Here is a 12,500-nt window from a genome sequence, read left to right as displayed (position 1 = left end):
GTCCTCAGGCGGACAAAAGCTGCACCGATTCCATCTCTGAAGGCCCCTCATTCAGGAAACCACTGGACTACAAAGACATGAATTTAGAGACGTTGAATCAACCTGGGAAACATTTGGAGACGCCAAGCATAATCCATCACCAATGTGGGACGCCACTGAAGAAGGTTGTAAATAATTTACGTCTCTGGAGACATTGGTTGTTCTGTTCTGGGTGCCCTGGCAGGAGAGCTGGAGGTGGATGATGGAATGTTATTTGGCATGAGGTTTTTACCCTGCATGATTGTTTGGCCTTTTATGGCTCAGTGGTGTGTGTGTTTGGGTTTGAAATTAAATGGATGCGTGCGTGCGTGCGTCCGTCCGTGCGTTCGTCCGTCCGTGCGTCCGTCCGTCCGTCCGTTCGTACGTCCGTCCGTGTCCCACTCACACCTGGCATGGGGTTCTACGTGCGTGTCCTGGGTTCTATGTGTGCGTGTCCTGGGTTCTATGTGTGCGTGTCCTGGGTTCTATGTGTGCGTGTCCTGGGTTCTATGTGTGCGTGTCCTGGGTTCTATGTGTGCGTGTCCGGCTTACTTTGACAGTGATAATGTTCATACGGGGGTCTGTGTGATTGGCTTGGGATATTGGAATGGTCAAATAAATCATACCTCATGGATGGCCACACGTTTACTGAAGGGCCTCCAGACATGAAGAGCCCTGAGCGACGCTCCGGAGCGATATCCAACACACTGGGCAGGAAGGAGAGTATCCAAATCAAGTGTAAAAGGATGAAAGCGGCGTGTTCAGATCAGTGACTTCAAACTAGGACTACACCAATCAGGATCAATGGAGGATGGACACCTAAAGGCATTCCACAAGGAGAGTCTGAAGTTGGGAAGGGTCCTCAATGGATATTCAAGATGACCTTCAGACCTGTAATGAGACTGCTCTTCCTACCTGGCTGGATTGATGGAAAGCCCTGTGGATCTTTTCTTGCTCTCAGTTGCACGTCTTCTCAGGCTGAACTGTATTTGTTTCGGACAGGACTAGCTGAACGATTGGTTCCCTTAAATCAGAACCAATCCGGAAACTCCAGCTAGTGCGCTCTTTGAGCTGAAGTTGTGCTCTTCAGCTGAGGAGGTAAGGAAACCTTCAATGGGGCTTCAAGGTGTAAAGAGGAGAATGTTTCAAAGTGTTCCATTGTACTCTGATGAAGCCCGTTGTTGTGTTCCACTGGCTGAGAGGAAGAACCCACACATCTTCATCTTGGCCTTTCTCCTCTGAGAATCCTGCCGCCATCTTGAAGGATATTCCAGCTCATGTAACTGATGTCACGGCAGATTCTCAAACACTTGGTTTCTCCTGAGGGGCGTGTCTATAGAACTGAAGACTTCAGACAGCACTGTATCCCAGCATGCATCTCTGCTCACTCAGACCCCACCCCCATGAGTAGGATGCAACACTCTAGTGATGGAGATGTAGAGTTTTATAAGTAACGTGGGAGCAGACTAAGGTGATTAGAACACAATGGCATGTCAAGTCTGTAAATCTTTAAACAATGAAGATGGTTGGATAGTTCAGGAATTGGGCTTTTTATTACGGGCAGTCCTTTCACTCAGATGCCCACTTCGCACTGGAGCTGTACATGTGTTGACTGGCTGGCATGATTTGCTGTTGGTGATGAGGCGGTCAGGATGACGTTGCAGGGCTATGGTCGGCTCTCTGTGAGCTCAACGTTTAGATTTGCCCTGTATGGTTTGTACCCTGAATAATCTAGATAATTGTAAAATGTAGACACGGTTTTGTATTGAATGATTCCAGGATTTTAGGTTTAAAGTTGTTTAAACGGACGTACATGGTAGTTTGGTTCTTCGTACGGTTTTGAGTGATATAACTTGTACACACTGGGTGCATAATAATGGAAAGGTACACTGAATTGTAGTTATGACCAACAGCAACAAACAGATCTCCTCAAGGTAAGTCTGTTGGCTGTGTTTTAATGAAGACCATCGCTGGACTTCAGGATCTTCCTCCGTTCAGCTCAAGGTGAGGCGCTGGTTCTGTTTTTTCTTTGGTTGGTTCCGGCCGGAATGTTCCGCCGGAACATTCTGGACGGAACGTTCCGCCGGAATGTTCCGCTGGAACATTCCGGCCGAACATTTGTGCTTCCCGCAGTGGAAGGTTCTGAGTGAGATCACTTGATTTAGTCCCAATGGTTAGCGTAGAACGTTGTAGTTTGGTTCTGTTTTTTTCTTTGGTTGGTTCCGGCCGGAATGTTCCGCCGGAACATTCCGGCCGAACATTTGTGCTTCCCGCCGTGGAAGGTTCTGAGTGCGATCACTTGATTTAGTCCCAATGGTTAGCATAGAACGTTGTAGTCTTGACAACCATAACAAACCACCTGGCAGTTAGTTGGACGGGAGTCCCCTGAGGGGATCTGGCGGAACGTTCTGGATTGTATTTGCGTAACCTCGAGCCGTTGCCAACGGAAACAATTTTCAGGCGGTTTCCATTGGGAATTGTTGCCCCCTATCTTAAACAACTTAAGTTAGATATTAAATACATACTGACACGTACGTCGTACAATATATTAATTTCCGATGGTTGCGCCGTACTTTTAACCACGATGACGTGACGGGACTCTCACTGCGTACAAAACAGCGTTCTACTTGCGGGCCCATTTTTGACATCAGGGAAGGCTGAAAATCATTTCAAGGTAGAAGATAATTTGACATTTCTTCAACGGAACCCAGCACCTGAATATGGCTGAGTATATTTGATTCAATATCGATACTGCTTAGTGTTCTTTGTTACTTCAACTTTTGTACGTTCTAAATATCTGCTGTCATTAATTGCCACAGAAGTTAAACCCTACCCAATGGAATGACGTTAAACGACTCTGGTATAGCTTTACCAACTGGATAATATCAAAGCTAAAATAATGGCCGTCATTCCCACATGTTACAGTAGAAGATACTCTAGAACTGTACAAGGTTAAAAAGGTAACATGTAGTTTGTCCCAAGGTGTCTGCCTCCTCACCCAGAGCAAGACCTCCACCTCCTCCCCCAGAGCCAGACCTCCACTTCCTGTCAGAAGTCCTCCAGAACAGGTCAGTGCTCTGTGTGAGTAGTCTTCTCACGTCAGTTTCAATGCATGGCCTGAACCACTTCTTTAAACTTGTGGACTGCTCTGTCTTCATTCCCAAAAACGTGATGCTCATGTCTGGTTTAAGTCTTCTCTAGCCTTGAGTTATAAAATAATAGTTCAATTAATTGTGTAACTCTGTTTCGGATGAGTCAATTAAGTTTATTGTTGGGCAAATGCTGATATAAACCTGCTGCTGTAGCTGAAAGGCGAGGCTGAGAGGCTGGGGACCGGAGGCTTGTGGTGCCAGGGTGGACCGGAGACTGGGGCTGGAGACCAGGAGCCTGCAGCACCGGACCAGAGGGTAACCATCACCAAGCTCATCTGAAACATTAAAATCCACGGTAGTTTAGGTCTGGTTTTGATCATCTTATGACTTTAATTCTGTGCCAAGCTGTGATTTGAGTTATTTCATACGGGGGTTATGCAAGAGTCATATGAGCCATTAATGTTACTAGTGCTGCTACAACCGTTGTGGATGAATTGCTGAACGTGACAATCTGCAGACATTGTCGAATTAAGTGTTTAGATTTGTCTTACATTTTACAAGTGAACCTCGGATGCTGGAGGTGGGGTGTGTTGCGTCCCCAGGTGATTTACTGCTGAGACCAACTGTTTGTAACCAGACCAGGAATCCATGGCTGAAGGAGCTGATGGAGGTGCCGTGCTGAAGGAGATGATGGAGGTGCCGTGCTGAAAGAGCTGATGGAGGAGCCGTGCTGAAAGAGCTGATGGAGGAGCCGTGCTGAAGGCCCTGGGCTGGTGGAGGAGCTGGTGGAGGCCCTGCCTGGTGAAGGACGTCTGTCGTGGGGTAGATGGTGCCTGACTCTGAAGTGATCATCACACTCACTGCCACTTCTCGTAGAATACTGCTACCACAAACTACCGGTGTTTGTACCATATATACCAGACCACTACATCTGTTTTAACACATGTTGAAGCAAGCCTTCCGCTGTTTGTTCCAGACCAGGACTTTGTCTGAGGAGAGCTGATGGAGGAGCTGAGACGCTGGACGACAACTAGGAATTGACCAACCAGGATTCCTCGTAAGTTTGTATTTACTTAACATGGTTGACTTAAAGGGCAACATACAGCTGTTATTTTGACATGCGATAACCAACTACGGCTGTGTTTTCTTACTTTAACGTGTTTCTGGAGCGGAGGCGAGTTGGTAGGGGAGCCGTGAATCTGGAGGATGACCATCCCTCTACCAACAAGGATTGCAAGTCTGTATATGTATCTGTATAACCATGTCTGGTTTAAGTCTTCTCTAGCCTTGAGTTATAAAATAATAGTTCAATTAATTGTGTAACTCTGTTTCGGTTGAGTCAATTAAGTTTATTGTTGGGCAAATGCTGATATAAACCTGCTGCTGTAGCTGAAAGGCGAGGCTGAGAGGATGGGGACCGGAGGCTTGTGGTGCCAGGGTGGACCGGAGACTGAGGCTGGAGACCAGGAGCCTGCAGCACCAGACCAGAGGGTAACCATCACCAAGCTCATCTGAAACACTAAAATCCACGGTAGTTTAGGTCTGGTTTTGATCATCTTATGACTTTAATCTGTGCCAAGCTGTGATTTGAGTTAATTCATACGGGGGTTATGCAAGAGTCATATGAGCCATTAATGTTACTAGTGCTGCTACAACCGTTGTGGATGAATTGCTGAACGTGACAATCTGCAGACATTGTCGAATTTAAGTGTTTAAATTTGTCTTACATTTTACAAGTGCACCTCAGATGCAGGAGGTGGGGTGTGTTGCGTCCCCAGGTGATTTACTGCTGAGACTAACTGTGTTTGTAACCAGACCAGGAATCCATGGCTGAAGGAGCTGATGGAGGTGCCGTGCTGAAGGAGCTGATGGAGGTGCCGTGCTGAAGGAGCTGATGGAGGTGCCGTGCTGAAGGAGCTGATGGAGGAGCCGTGCTGAAGGCCCTGGGCTGGTGGAGGAGCTGGTGGAGGCCCTGCCTGGTGAAGGACGTCTGTCGTGGGGTAGATGGTGCCTGACTCTGAAGTGATCATCACACTCACTGCCACTTCTCGTAGAATACTGCTACCACAAACTACCGGTGTTTGTACCATATATACCAGACCACTACATCTGTTTTACCACATGTTGAAGCAAGCCTTCCGCTGTTTGTTCCAGACCAGGACTTTGTCTGAGGAGAGCTGATGGAGGAGCTGAGACGCTGGAGGACAACTAGGAATCGACCAATAAGGATTCCTCGTAAGTTTGTATTTACTTAACATGGTTGACTTAAAGGGCAACATACAGCTGTTACTTTGACATGCGATAACCAACTACCGCTGTGTTTTCTTACTAGAACGTGTTTCTGGAGCGGAGGCGAGTTGGTAGGGGAGCCGTGAATCTGCAGGATGACCATCCCTCTACCAACAAGGATTGTAAGTCTGTATTAACCTAACAAAGTGGAAATAAAGGGCTTTAAAACAAGACAAACTACATGTTGTCACTGACGTCACTGACGTGACTTGAATGTTGAATATAAATTACTGATGTGTGAAGGAAATCTGGGATTGTGGTGGTTTAACTCATTTGAAATTTAAACAATGATTCTACCTTAAAGTAACATTTTAGAGACTATACATTCAAAGTAAGAGGTAAATAACTCTTGACTTATGACAGTCAATTAATTAGTATAACTTGTATCAAAAAGCTGGATTAGTTAATTATCATAATCATTATTTAAAAGTTGGATGATCCCAAAAGCCCTGAATTTGTATCGTCGTTCATCTGATTTAATGGAGATGGTAGATGTTGAACTGTGGGACGGTGGCCAAGTTTGGGGACCATGAGTAAACTGTTCTTTCCTTCAAAGGTCTATATCATGGATATTCAACTGCAGTTCTGTGAGTATCCCAACTTGACCATGAAGATGAACTGCAAACTGTAAGTCATAAGTTTCTCATTACTCTTGGGCACATTGATGTATTTTGGCTTCCTGGTGAGTTAGTCCGTAACCTCACGGTTGTTCTGAGTAGTGAGGATGTTTTATTGGTTCATGGGTTACTTAGGTGTTTGGTTTATGTTGGTTTTAATGATTTTTTTAAATGGTTACAGGCTCCAAGTTATTGTTGTAAGCTGGAGTAATGGGTTGGGTTCTGATAACATCAGTCTTCTTTTCAGCTACTCTCCTGAGCTCTGCATCTTCATCACATGAGTGTTGCTTTACTGATGAGGGTGTGGTCTGAGTGAGCAGAGGTGCATACTGGGATACAGAGCTGTCTGAAGTCTACAGGTCTGTAGACACGCCCCCTCAGGGGAAACCAAGTGTTTGAGAAACCGTCGTGACGTCGGTTACATGGACTGGAATGTTCTTTGAAATGGACTCAGGGATTCAGAAGGAGAAACACCATGGGGAGATGAGGGGGCTCCTCATCTCAACGACTAAAACAAAACTTCAGTCTGACACAGAACCATGGAAGACATTCAACAGTCTCCTCCAGACATCGTGACTCCTCAGGAACAGTTTCATTTCCATGAAGGTCTTATTTGGGGCCATCCCCAGATGGATCCTGCTCCTCAAGAGCCACCCCCCCTCCACTGGGTGGTCTTCTGAACAGATGACCTCCTTCCTGTCCTCAGGCTGACTAAGGCTGCACCGTTTCCATCTCTGAAGGCCCCTCATTCAGGAAACCACTGGACTACAAAGACATGACTTCAGAGACGTTGAATCAACCTGGGACACATTTGGAGACGCCAAGCATAATCCATCACCAATGTGGGACGCCACTGAAGAATGTTGTAAATAATTTACGTCTCTGGAGACATTGGTTGTTCTGTTCTGGGTGCCCTGGCAGGAGAGCTGGGGGTGGATGATAGAATGTTATTTGGCATGAGGTTTTTACCCTGAATGATTGTTTGGCCTTTTATGGCTCAGTGGTGTGTGTGTTTGGGTTTGAAATTAAATGGATGCGCCGTGCGTCCGTCCGTCCGTCCGTCCGTGCGTCCGTCCGTCCGTCCGTGCGTGCGTCCGTCCGTGCGTCCGTCCGTGCGTGCGTGCGTGCGTCCGTCCGTGCGTCCGTCCGTCCGTCCGTCCGTCCGTCCGTGTCCCACTCACACCTGGCATGGGGTTCCACGTGCGTGTCCTGGGTTCTATGTGTGCGTGTCCTGGGTTCTATGTGTGCGTGTCCGGCTTACTTTTACAGTGATAATGTTCATACGGGGGTCTGTGTGATTGGCTTGGGATATTGGAATGGTCAAATAAATCATACCTGATGGATGGCCACACGTTTACTGAAGGGCCTCCAGTAGACATGAAGAGCCCTGAGCGACGCTCCGGAGCGATATCCAAAACACTGGGCAGGAAGGAGAGTATCCAAATCAAGTGTAAAAGGATGCAAGCGGCGTGTTCAGATCAGTGACTTCCAACTAGGATTACACCAATCAGGATCAATGGAGGATGGACACCAAAAGGAATTCCACAAGGAGTCTGACGTTGGAAAGGGACCTCAATGGATATTCAAGATGACCTTTAGACCTTTAATGAGACGGCTCTTCCTACCTACCTGGCTGGATTGATCGAGAGGCCTGTGGATATTGTCTTGCTCTCAGTGCTGGAGGAGCCGTGCTGAAGGAGCTGATGGAGGAGTTGTGCTGAAGGCCCTGCCCGGTGGAGGAGCTGATTGAGGCCCTGCCTGGTGAAGGACGTCTGTCGTGGGGTAGATGGAGCTTGACTCTGAAGTGATCATCACACTCACTGCCACTTCTCGTAGAATACTGCTACCACAAAGTACCGGTGTTTGTACCATATATATCAGACGACTACATCTGTTTTACCACATGTTGAAGCAAGACTTCCGCTGTTTGTTCCAGACCAGGACTCTGTCTGAGGAGAGCTGCTGGAGGAGCTGAGACGCTGGAGGACGACTCGGAATCGACCGACAAGGATTCCTCGTAAGTTTGTATTCACTTACATGGTTGACTTAAAGGGCAAAATTGTTACTTTGACATGCGTTAACCAACTACCGCTGTGATTTCTTAGTAGAACGTGTTTCTGGAGTGGAGGCGAGCTGGTAGGGGAGCCGTGAATCTGGAGGATGACCATCACTCTACCAACAAGGATTGTAAGTTTGTATTAACCAAACACTCGCGCTGTTTGTTCCAGACCAGGACTCTGGCTGAGGAGAGCTGATGGAAGAGCCAAGACTCTGGAGGATGACATCACTCTACCAACCAGGATCCTCGTAAGTTTGCATAAAATAAACGTTACGGCATCCTACTGTGGTTGTTTACCAGACAAACTACAGCTGCTACTTTTTTTACGCGCCATTAGAGCCCAACTACTCCTGTGTTTGTTACCTGCTATTAGAGACAAACTACTACTGTGTTTGTTACCTTTCATTCGAGACAAATTACTACTGTGTTTGTTACCTTACATTAGAGACAAATTACGTTTGTAACCAGACCAGGAATCTGGAGGACTGATGGAGAAGCCTACATCTGGAAGGCAAATCCTGAGGACAACCAGGACTCTACCATCAAGGATTCCTTATAAGTTTGCATCATCTGGACATAGTGGACTAGGTAGGGGGTTGGGGGTTCAACTCTCAAACCAATGGTGCCGGGTTCAAGTCCTCAGAATACAGTGATGCGTCCTTGAGCAAGGCGCCCTAAAGCCTGCCTGCTCCTTAATGACTTATCTTTGGTTCAGATAATGAATATTGGACCTAATCAATGTCCTTGTTTGGTCCAGGCAGACACACCTGCGCTGAACCCGTCCTGATCCTGCTGGCCCGGTCTCCTCAGTTCATCTGAGCTTCGTCCTCCATAAGACCTGCTGAGCTCAGCAGTCTGAGGCTGATGGATCAATGACCTCCAGTGGGAGTGATCTTCTTGACCCCACATGTAACCGCGTGCTTCAACACGCCTTTCCCTCACGTCTGTCACTAACCTCACTACTCTCTACTGCTTCCTCTTTTCTTCCTTATCTGTGGTTCAAACCTTTACACTGAAGGCACGTCTTCCTGCCCTCAGAGGGTTCAGCGGTAGGATTGAGAGTCAGGGTTTAGAGTCAGGGACAGAGCTGGTCAGCGAGGACTGCTTTTACACAAACCTCTTCACTTGCTTTCGGAATGGTGGTGACATTTTGAAAAGATTAATTTGGGAAAATGTTTTCCTCTGCTTCCTTTACAAAATTGTATTCAACTTCTGTCAGTGTTTTTGTTTAGATATTAAAATCCCTCATTGACTTCTACATGTTTGGTGCAGTTCATTTAATTGTCCTTTAACTTGGTTAATGTTAAGCTAAACTCCTGCAATACATTTAATATACATGATTGTTATTCAGCAATGTTCCCATAATCCATTTAGTAAAAATATGAAACCTCCATATTACTACTAAATTCAAGCCTATTCATGTATTTAACAAGGTACATACTGCCCCGCAGGCCATTCTCTATGGAAGCATATATGTAGCAAAATTCGAATGGCAATGCAATTTGCAATTACATTATGCATTTGACAATTCATTATGCAATTTTATAATGTAATTTGTAAATACGTTATTCAAAGTGTATTTTAACATGCAAAGTGACAATGCAATCCTCAATTAAATTTGCAAAAGTTATAACGATACAAATGGAATAACATTTTGTCAAATTCTTTTAGTTCCTTTATTCAAATTGAACAGCTATTGCGTCCCCGTGATTGCAATCCACTTCGCCACGCTCCGTGTGTTGCGATATTCAAATGACATTTCAATCCGCAAAATGAACGCTTTGCAAAAGATTTGGCAAAACGGAATCCAAAACGTTTTCCAAAACGGAATCCAAAAAGTCAATATGCAAAGTGGCTCCTCCAAGAATACACTCCCTCCGCTCGACCTCTGCTGGACTACTATGTATCCCCACATCACGACTCATTACAGTGGGTGCCCGGTCATTCAGCTGTTCAGCACCCAGGCTCTGGAACTCCCTCCCCCCACACATAAAACAGTCAGACACCATTACAACCTTCAAGTCACAGCTCAAAACTCACCTGTTCAAACTCGCACACAACGTCTAACTGATCACTGTCTTGATTGTTTGTTTGTTTGGTCTTGTTTTTGTTTTATTTATTTTATTTTATTTTTTTTCCACTGTCTTGTTTTTAAACAATTTATGATAACTTTATGCTCTGTAAGGTGACCTTGGGTGTCTTGAAAGGCGCCCTTTTCAATTAAATTATTATTATTATTACCGTGGAGATACCCTTGGAGGTGTCACGTTAAAATTGTACCAGGGGAGAAAATTTTACCGGCCTACGTCATCAGCTGTTGACAACTGATTTGATTGGGCTGTCCGTTGCCGGGCAGGTTTCAAAAGAAATTCGGCTCATCTTTCCAAAGACGAAATAACATAATACAGATAACGGATCGCTAGATAACACTTGTTTTTACTATATATTTGTATTGTATTGAATTGTTTAATCGAATTTAGCTAGTAAACTGAGTGTTTAAAGTGGGTTTCAAAAACCATTCGCGCTCATGTTGCCGAACACCAAATAACATAATAAAGATAACGGATCGCTAGATAACACCTGTTTTTACTTTATATTTGTATTGTATTGAATTGTTTAATCGAATTTAGCAAGTAAACTGAGTATTTAAAGGTTTCAAAAACCTGTCTTGTTATGGAGGTAGATTTGTGTCTTTATTATGCAATCAAAAAGAATAGATTTGAGAGCAAAACTATCGACACTGCAATCAAAAATTTTTTTATTGCAAGATAAATTAATGTGATAAAAAATATTAATGGGAATCCAAAAGTTTTGTTTGAAAACCCAAAAGTTTTGTTTGCAAATCAAAAAGCTTTGTTTGCGAATCCTAAAGTTTTGCTTGCGATTCTAAAAGCTTTGCCTGCTGTTGAGCTGAATCTCGTGGGCGGGACCTACGCCGAAAGATGTAAGACACGTCTCTATTGGCCAGTCTCGATCGGAGTGACAGCTTGGCAACATCCGAAAAGCCGCTGCCCCCCGACCGCCTCCAGAAGCAGATTGTCGGCCTGACGGACAGGGTGTTCGTTTGTGCCTCTCAATCCGCGGCGGCGGTCAACAACATCGCCCTGCTCTCCTCTGCCATGGTGTCCTTGTCGGCTGACCGGGAGGCCTACGGAATTTTCAGGGCGCGCAAGCGCGCGCGCGGGACAAGCCCATAAGGCGAAGCCTAGACGGCGTAGCCTACGTGAAATAGAACTCTCTCTCGTTACTAACTGTGGATGTTGCCAAGCTGTCACTCCGATCGAGACTGGCCAATAGAGATGTGTCTTACATCTTTCGGCGTAGGTCCCGCCCACGAGATTCAGCTCAACAGCAAGCAAAGCTTTTGGATTCGCAAACAAAACTTTAGGATTCGCAAACAAAACTTTTTGATTCACAAACAAAACTTTTGGATTTGCAAACAAAACTTTTGGATTTGCAAACAAAACTTTTTGACACCCATTAATAATTTTTTTCTCACATTAATTGATCTTGCAATAAAACATTTTTTGATTGCAGTGTTGATAGTTTTGCTCACAAATCTATTTTTTGATTGCAGTGTGGAAAGTTTTGCTCTCAAACCTATTATTTTTGATTGCATAATAAAGACACAAATCTACCTCCATATCTTGTCACGCTCAATGAAGGAGTGCAATGATCGAGCATGAAAGTTCGCGAATGTTCTTGAACATTCCCACGTCATTCGACGCGCGAATGTTCAAGAACCTTCCCATGTTATTCGACGCGATTGCCCGTTGCCAGGCAACAGACGATCGTGTCGTCTGTTGCCAGGCAGGTTTGGAATTTGTCAACAACAGATGACGTAGGCCGGTACAATTTTTGCCCCCGGTACAATTTTAACGTGACAGAGGCAATAGAAAGTGACGTAGTTCCCGCCCAGACGCTGATTGGCTGATACGTTTGCCACTTTGCATATTGACTGTTTGGATTCCGCTTTGGATTCCGTTTTGGAAAACGTTTTGGATTCCGTTTTGCCAAATCTTTTGCAAAGCGTTCGTTTTGGGGATTGAAATGTCATTTGAATATCGCAACACACGGAGCGTGGCGAAGTGGATTGCAATCACGGGGACGCTATAGCTTTTCAATTTGAATAAAGGAACTCAAAGAATTTGACAAAATGTTATTGTATTTTTATTGTCCTAACTTTAGCAAATTTAATTGAGGATTTCATTGTCACTTTGCATATTAAAATACACTTTGAATAACGTATTTACAAATTACATTATGAAATTGCATAATGCATTGTCAATTGCATAACGTAATTACTTATTGAATTGCAAATTGCATTGCCATTTGAATTTTGCTACATATATGCTTCCATAATTCTCTGCTACTACAACACGTTCAATCCACCAACCCGTCTCACATGAAAGTACTATAGCTACG

General features: G+C 44.9%; 3 long non-coding RNA genes across 7 annotated transcripts; all 3 read left to right on the top strand.

Annotated features, from left to right (window-relative positions):
* The first annotated feature begins 2,263 nt into the window (after window positions 1-2,263).
* On the top strand, window positions 2,264-4,152 carry LOC130403557 (uncharacterized). Its single transcript, XR_008904111.1, has 4 exons — window positions 2,264-3,086; window positions 3,324-3,425; window positions 3,748-3,932; window positions 4,087-4,152. It is a non-coding gene; the product is annotated as an uncharacterized LOC130403557 (long non-coding RNA).
* Window positions 4,153-4,505: 353 nt separating this feature from the next.
* Window positions 4,506-6,966, top strand: LOC130403558 (uncharacterized). Of its 2 annotated transcripts, none has more exons than XR_008904112.1 (5): window positions 4,506-4,601; window positions 4,926-5,110; window positions 5,265-5,345; window positions 5,443-5,521; window positions 5,956-6,966. It is a non-coding gene; the product is annotated as an uncharacterized LOC130403558 (long non-coding RNA). The 2 variants fall into 2 exon arrangements; XR_008904113.1 differs by having other exon boundaries at window positions 4,926-5,132.
* A 316-nt stretch (window positions 6,967-7,282) lies between these two features.
* On the top strand, window positions 7,283-9,393 carry LOC130403951 (uncharacterized). Of its 4 annotated transcripts, XR_008904131.1 has the most exons (6): window positions 7,283-7,798; window positions 7,953-8,033; window positions 8,122-8,203; window positions 8,245-8,323; window positions 8,521-8,663; window positions 8,833-9,393. It is a non-coding gene; the product is annotated as an uncharacterized LOC130403951 (long non-coding RNA). The 4 variants fall into 4 exon arrangements; XR_008904133.1 differs by lacking the exon at window positions 7,283-7,798 and having other exon boundaries at window positions 7,856-8,033; window positions 8,125-8,203; XR_008904132.1 differs by lacking the exon at window positions 7,283-7,798 and having other exon boundaries at window positions 7,856-8,033; window positions 8,544-8,663.
* Window positions 9,394-12,500: the final 3,107 nt, after the last annotated feature.

Source organism: Gadus chalcogrammus, chromosome 14, assembly GCF_026213295.1.
Source record: "Gadus chalcogrammus isolate NIFS_2021 chromosome 14, NIFS_Gcha_1.0, whole genome shotgun sequence".
NCBI classification, from domain to species: domain Eukaryota; kingdom Metazoa; phylum Chordata; class Actinopteri; order Gadiformes; family Gadidae; genus Gadus; species Gadus chalcogrammus.
This window is presented reverse-complemented; position numbering and strand designations above follow the sequence as displayed.